Raw genomic sequence first — 7,972 nt, 5'->3', positions numbered from 1 at the left:
ATCGAGACTGGGATTTGTCACTCCGTATGACGGAGAGGTATCTCTGGGCCCACTCGGTATTGCATCATCATAATGAGCTCAATGTGACTAAGTAGTTAGTCACGGGATCATGCATTACGGAACGAGTAAAGTGACTTGCCGGTAACGAGATTGAATGAGGTATTGGGATACCGACGATCGAATCTCGGGCAAGTAAAGTACCGATTGACAAAGGGAATTGTATACGGGATTGCTTGAATCCTCGACATCGTGGTTCATCCGATGAGATCATCGTGGAACATGTGGGAGCCAACATGGGTATCCAGATCCCGCTGTTGGTTATTGGCTAGAGAGGTGTCTCGGTCATGTCTGCATGATTCCCGAACCCGTAGGGTCTACACACTTAAGGTTCGATGACGCTAGGGTTATAAGGAAGGTTTGTATGTGATTACCGAATGTTGTTCGGAGTCCCGGATGAGATCCCGAACATCACGAGGAGTTCCGGAATGGTCCGGAGGTAAAGATTTATATATGGGAAGTCACCATACGGTCACCGGAAATATTCGGGGGTATACCGGTATTGTACCGGGACCACCGGAGGGGTTCCGGGGGTCCACTGGAAGGGTCCACCTGCCCCGGAGGGCCTTATGGGCTGTAGGTGGAAGGGAACCAGCCCTTAGTGGGCTGGGCGCCGACCCCCCTAGGGCCCATGCGCCTAGGGTTTGGGGGGAACCCTAAAGGGGGTGCGCCCCCCTTGCTTGGGGGGCAAGCTCCCTCCCCCTTGGCCGCCGCCCATCTCTAGATCTCATCTAGAGGGGCCGGCCCCCTTCCCCCTTCTCCCTATAAATAGAGGGGTGAGGGGAGGGCTGCAGCACCACATCCGCAGCCCCTCCCCTCCCCAACACCTCTCCTCCTCTGCGTGTGCTTGGCGAAGCCCTGCCGGAGAACTGTCACTCCACCACCACCACGCCGTCGTGCTGCTGTTGGAGCCTTCTTCCTCAACCTCTCCCTCCTCCTTGCTGGATCAAGGCGTGGGAGACGTCACCGCTCCGTACGTGTGTTGAACGCGGAGGTGCCGTCCGTTCGGTGCTTGGATCATCGGTGATTTGGATCACGACGAGTACGACTCCATCAACCCCATTCTCTTGAACGCTTCCGCTCGTGATCTACAAGGGTATGTAGATGCACTCCTCCCCTCTCGTTGCTAGTAAACTCCATAGATTGATCTTGGTGATGCGTAGAAAATTTTAATTTCTGCTACGATCCCCAACAGTGGCATCATGAGCTAGGTCTATGCGTAGTTTCTATGCACGAGTAGAACACAAGTTGTTGTGGGCGTCGATTTTGTCAATTTACTTGCTGTTACTAGTCTTATCTTGATTCGGCGGCATCGTGGATGAAGCGGCCCGGACCGACCTTACACGTACGCTTACGCGAGACAGGTTCCACCGACTGACATGCACTAGTTGCATAAGGTGGCTAGCGGGTGTCTGTCTCTCCCACTTTAGTCGGATCGGATTCGATGAAAAGGGTCCTTATGAAGGGTAAATAGAAATTGGCATATCACGTTGTGGTTTTGGCGTAGGTAAGAATCGTTCTTGCTAGAAACCTATAGCAGCCACATAAAAGTTTGCAACAACAATTAGAGGACGTCTAACTTGTTTTTGCAGCAAGTGTCATGTGATGTGATATGGCCAGAAGGATGTGATGAATGATATATGTGATGTATGAGATTGATCATGTTCTTGTAATAGGAATCACGACTTGCATGTCGATGAGTATGACAACCGGCAGGAGCCATAGGAGTTGTCTTAATTTATTTGTGACCTGCGTGTCAACTGGAACGTCATGTAATTACTTTACTTTATTGCTAACCGTTAGCCATAGTAGTAGAAGTAATAGTTGGCGAGACAACTTCATGAAGACACGATGATGGAGATCATGGTGTCATGCCGGTGACGATGATGAACATGGCGCCCCGAAGATGGAGATCAAAAGGAGCAAAATGATATTGGCCATATCATGTCACTATTTGATTGCATGTGATGTTTATCATGTTTTACATCTTATTTGCTTAGAACAACGGTAGCATAAATAAGATGATCCCTCGCTAAAATTTCAAGAAAGTGTTTCCCCTAACTGTGCACCGTTGCGAAGGTTCGTTGTTCTGAAGCACCACGTGATGCTCGGGTGTGATAGGTTCTAACGTTCGCATACAACGGGTGTAAGCCAGATTTACACACGCAATACACTTAGGTTGACTTGACGAGCCTAGCATGTACAGACATGGCCTCGGAACACAGGAGACCGAAAGGTCGAACATGAGTCGTATAGCAGATACGATCAACATGAAGATGTTCACCGATGATGACTAGTCCGTCTCACGTGATGATCGGACACGGCCTAGTTGACTCGGATCATGTATCACTTAGATGACTAGAGGGATGTCTGTCTGCGTGGGAGTTCGTTAATAATTTGATTAGATGAACTTAATTATCATGAACTTAGTCTAAAAAACCTTTACAATATGTCTTGTAGATCAAATGGCCCACGCTAATGTTGCCCTCAACTTCAACGCGTTCCTAGAGAAAACCAAGCTGAAAGACGATGGTAGCAACTACACGGACTGGGTCCGTAACCTGAGGATTATCCTCATAGCTGCCAAGAAAGCATATGTCCTTGAAGCACCGCTAGGTGATGCACCTGTTTTCCCAGCAACTCAAGACGTTCTGAACGCCTGGCAGTCACGTAGTGATGATTACTCCTTGGTTCAGTGCGGCATGGTTTACAGCTTAGAACCGGGGCTCCAAAAGCGTTTTGAGCAGCACGGAGCATATGAGATGTTCCAAGAGCTGAAAATGGTTTTCCAAGCTCATGCCCGGGTCGAGAGATATGAAGTCTCCGACAAGTTCTACAGTTGTAAGATGGAGGAGAATAGTTCTGTCAGCGAACACATACTCAAAATGTCTGGGTTGCACAACCGCTTGTCTCAGCTGGGAGTTAATCTCCCGGATGACGCGGTCGTTGACAGAATCCTTCAGTCGCTCCCGCCTAGCTACAAGAGCTTTATGATGAACTTCAATATGCAGGGGATGGAAAAGACCATTCCTGAGGTATGTTCAATGCTGAAATCAGCGGAGGTGGAGATCAAAAAGGAACATCAAGTGTTGATGGTGAATAAAACCACAAAGTTCAAGAAAGGCAAGGGTAAGAAGAACTTCAAGAAAGACGGCAAGGGAGTTGCCGTGCCCGGTAAGCAAGCTGCCAGGAAGAAGAGAAAGAATGGACCCAAGCCTGAGACTGAGTGCTTTTATTGCAAGGGAAATGGTCACTGGAAGCGGAACTGCCCCAAGTACTTAGCGGATAAGAAGGCCGGCAATACCAAAGGTATATGTGATATACATGTTATAGATGTGTACCTAACCAGCGCTCGTAGTAGCTCCTGGGTATTTGATGTTGGGGAACGTAGCAATAATTCAAAATTTTCCTACGTATCACCAAGATCAATCTAGGAGATGCTAGCAACGAGAGAGAGGGAGTGCATCTTCATACCCTTGAAGATCGCTAAGCGGAAGCGTTACAAGAACGCGGTTGATAGAGTCGTACTCGCGGCGATTCAAATCGCGAAAGATCCGATCTAGCGCCGAACGGACGGCGCCTCCGCGCTCAACACACGTACAGCCCGGGGACGTCTCCTCCTTCTTGATCCAGCAAGGGGAGAGGAGAAGTTGAGGGAGAACTCCAGCAGCACGACGGCGTGGTGGCAATGGAGCTCGTGGTTCTCCGGCAGAGCTTCGCTAAGCACTACGGAGGAAGAGGAGGAGTTGGAGGAGGAGAGGGCTGCGCCAAGGGAAGAGGTGCGGCTACCCTCCCACCCCTCCACTATATATAGGGGCAAGGGGAGAGGGGGAGGCGCCCTAGGGTTTCCCCTAGGGGGCGGCGGCCAAGCAGATTGGATCTCCCTAGGGAGACTTGCCCCCCAAGCCAAGCAGGTGGAGGCTTGCCTCCCAAGCCAGGTGGAGGCGCCCCACCTCCCCAAGTTACGTGGGAAAGGGTGTGGGGGGTGCACCACCCCTTAGTGGGCTGGTTTGCCCCTTCCCCTTTGGCCCATGAGGCCCTCCAACACTTGCCGGGGCTCCCAAAACACCTTTCGGTCATGCTAGCCATAGCCTGGTACCCCCGGAACAATTCCGGACTCCAATACCCTTCGTCCAATATACCGATCTTCTCCTCCGGACCATTCCGGAGCTCCTCGTCATGTTCGGGATCTCATCCGGGACTCCGAACAACCTTCGGTAACCACATACTATTTCCCATAACAACTCTAGCGTCACCGAACCTTAAGTGTGTAGACCCTACGGGTTCGGGAACCATGCAGACATGACCGAGACACCTCTCCGACCAATAACCAATAGCGGGATCTGGATACCCATATTGGCTCCCACATGTTCCACGATGATCTCATCGGATGAACCACGATGTCGGGGATTCAATCAATCCCGTATACAATTCCCTTTGTCTATCGGTATGTTACTTGCCCGAGATTCGATCGTCGGTATCCCAATACCTCGTTCAATCTTGTTACCGGCAAGTCTCTTTACTCGTTCTGTAATGCATGATCCCGTGGCTAACTCATTAGTCACATTGAGCTCATTATGATGATGCATTACCGAGTGGGCCCAGAGATACCTCTCCGTCATACGGAGTGACAAATCCCAGTCTCGATTCGTGCCAACCCAACAGACACTTTCGGAGATACCTGTAGTGCACCTTTATAGCCACCCAGTTACGTTGTGACGTTTGGCACACCCAAAGCATTCCTACGGTATCCGGGAGTTGCACAATCTCATGGTCTAAGGAAGCGATACTTGACATTAGAAAAGCTCTTAGCAAACGAACTACACGATCTTGTGCTATGCTTAGGATTGGGTCTTGTCCATCACATCATTCTCCTAATGATGTGATCCCGTTATCAATGACATCCAATGTCCATGGTCAGGAAACCATAACCATCTATTGATCAACGAGCTAGTCAACTAGAGGCTTACTAGGGACATGTTGTGGTCTATGTATTCACACATGTATTACGGTTTCCGGTTAATACAATTATAGCATGAACAATAGACAATTATCATGAACAAGAAAATACAATAATAACCATTTTATTATTGCCTCTAGGGCATATTTCCAACAGTCTCCCACTTGCACTAGAGTCAATAATCTAGTTCACATCACCATGTGATTAACACTCAAAGTTCACATCGCCATGTGACTAATACCCGAGAGTTTACTAGAGTCAATAATATAGTTCACATCACCATGTGATTAACACTCAATGAGTTCTAGGGTTTGATCATGTTATGCTTACGACAGAGGTTTTAGTCAACGGGTCTGCAACATTCAGATCCGTGTGTGCTTTACAAATCTCTATGTCATCTTGTAGATGCAGCTACCACGCGCTACTTGGAGCTATTCCAAATAACTGCTCTACTATACAAATCCGGTTTACTACTCAGAGTCATCTGGATTAGTGTCAAAGTTTGCATCGATGTAACCCTTTACGACGAACTCCTTTTCCACCTCCATAATTGAGAAAATTCCTTAGTCCACTAGATACTAAGGATAAGTTCGACCGCTGTCATGTGATCCATTCCTGGATCACTATTGTACCCCTTGACTAACTCATGGCAAGGTGTTGGAAATATGCCCTAGAGGCAATAATAAAATGGTTATTATTATATTTCTTTGTTCATGATAATTGTCTATTGTTCATGCTATAATTGTGTTATCCGCAAATCGTAATACATGTGTGAATACATAGACCACAACATGTCCCTAGTAAGCCTCTAGTTGACTAGCTCGTTGATCAATAGATGGTTATGGTTTCCTGACCATGGACATTGGATGTCATTGATAACGGGATCACATCATTAGGAGAATGATGTGATGGACAAGACCCAATCCTAAGCATAGCACAAAGATCGTGTAGTTCGTTTGCTAGAGCTTTTCCAATGTCAAGTATCTTTTCCTTAGACCATGAGATCGTGTAACTCCCGGATGCCGTAAGACTGCTTTGGGTGTACCAAACGTCACAACATAACTGGGTGACTATAAAGGTACACTACAGGTATCTCTGAAAGTGTCTGTTGAGTTGACACGGATCGAGACTGCGATTTGTCACTCCGTATGACGGAGAGGTATCTCTGGGCCCACTCGGTAATGCATCATCATAATGAGCTCAATGTGACCAAGTGTTTGGTCAAGGGATCATGCATTACGGTACGAGTAAAGTGACTTGCCGGTAACGAGATTGAACGAGGTATTGGGATACCGACGATCGAATCTCGGGCAAGTAACGTACCGATTGACAAAGGGAATTGTATACGGGATTGATTGAATCCTCGACATCGTGGTTCATCCGATGAGATCATCGTGGAACATGTGGGAGCCAACATGGGTATCCAGATCCCGCTGTTGGTTATTGACCGGAGAGTCGTCTCGGTCATGTCTGCATGTCTCCCGGACCCGTAGGGTCTACACACTTAAGGTTCGGTGACGCTAGGGTAGTAGAGATATTAGTATGCGGAAACCCGAAAGTTGTTTGGAGTCCCGGATGAGATCCCGGACGTCACGAGGAGTTCCGGAATGGTCCGGAGGTGAAGAATTATATATAGGAAGTCCAGTTTCGGCCATCGGGAAAGTTTCGGGGGTTATCGGTATTGTACCGGGACCACCGGAAGGGTCCCGGGGGTCCACCGGGTGGGGCCACCTATCCCTGAGGGCGCCATAGGCTGAAGTGGGGAGGGGAACCAGCCACTGGTGGGCTGGTGCGCCCCCCTTGGGGCTCCCCTGCGCCTAGGGTTGGAAACCCTGGGGTTGGGGGGCGCCCCACTTGGCTTGGGGGGCAAGCCACCTCCTTGGCCGCCGCCCCCCTCAGATGGGATCTCCAGGGGGCCGGCGCCCCCCAGGACCCCTATAAATAGTGGGGGGGGGGGAGGGAGGGCAGCCGCACCTCAGCCCCTGGCGCCTCCCTCTCCCTCCCGTGACACCTCTCCCTCCCGCTTGCGCTTGGCGAAGCCCTGCCGGGATCCCCGCTACTTCCACCACCACGCCGTCGTGCTGCTGGATCTCCATCAACCTCTCCTTCCCCCTTGCTGGATCAAGAAGGAGGAGACGTCGTTGCTCCGTACGTGTGTTGAACGCGGAGGTGCCGTCCGTTCGGCGCTCGGTTATCGGTGATTTGGATCACGACGAGTACGACTCCATCAACCCCGTTCACTTGAACGCTTCCGCTCGCGATCTACAAGGGTATGTAGATGCACTCCTTCCTTCTCGTTGCTAGTAAACTCCATAGATGGATCTTGGTGATGCGTAGAAAATTTTAAAATTCTGCAACGATCTCCAACGGTGGCATCATGAGCCAGGCCTATGCGTAGTTACTATGCACGAGTAGAACACAAAGCCGTTGTGGGCGTAGATGTTGTCAATTTTTCTTGCCACTACTAGTCTTATCTTGTTTCGGTGGTATTGTGGGATGAAGCGGCCCGGACCGACCTTACACGTACGCTTACGTGAGACAGGTTCCACCGACTTTCATGCACTAGTTGCATAAGGTGGCTAGCGGGTGTCTGTCTCTCCCACTTTAGTCAGAACGGATTCGATGAAAAGGGTCCTTATGAAGGGTAAATAGAAATTGGCATATCACGTTGTGGTTTTACGTAGGTAAGAAACGTTCTTGCTAGAAACCTATAGAAGCCACGTAAAAACATGCAACAACAATTAGAGAACGTCTAACTTGTTTTTAAAACATGTGTCTTGTGATGTGATATGGCCAAAAGGATGTGATGAATGAGATATATGTGATGTATGAGATTGATCATGTTCATGTAATAGGAATCACGACTTGCATGTCGATGAGTATGACAACCGGCAGGAGCCATAGGAGTTGTCTTTATTTTTTGTATGACCTGCGTGTCATTGAATAACGCCATGT

This window comes from Triticum aestivum, chromosome 3D, assembly GCF_018294505.1.
Source record: "Triticum aestivum cultivar Chinese Spring chromosome 3D, IWGSC CS RefSeq v2.1, whole genome shotgun sequence".
Classification (NCBI taxonomy): Eukaryota; Viridiplantae; Streptophyta; class Magnoliopsida; order Poales; family Poaceae; genus Triticum; species Triticum aestivum.
Note: the sequence above shows the minus strand (reverse complement) of the source record.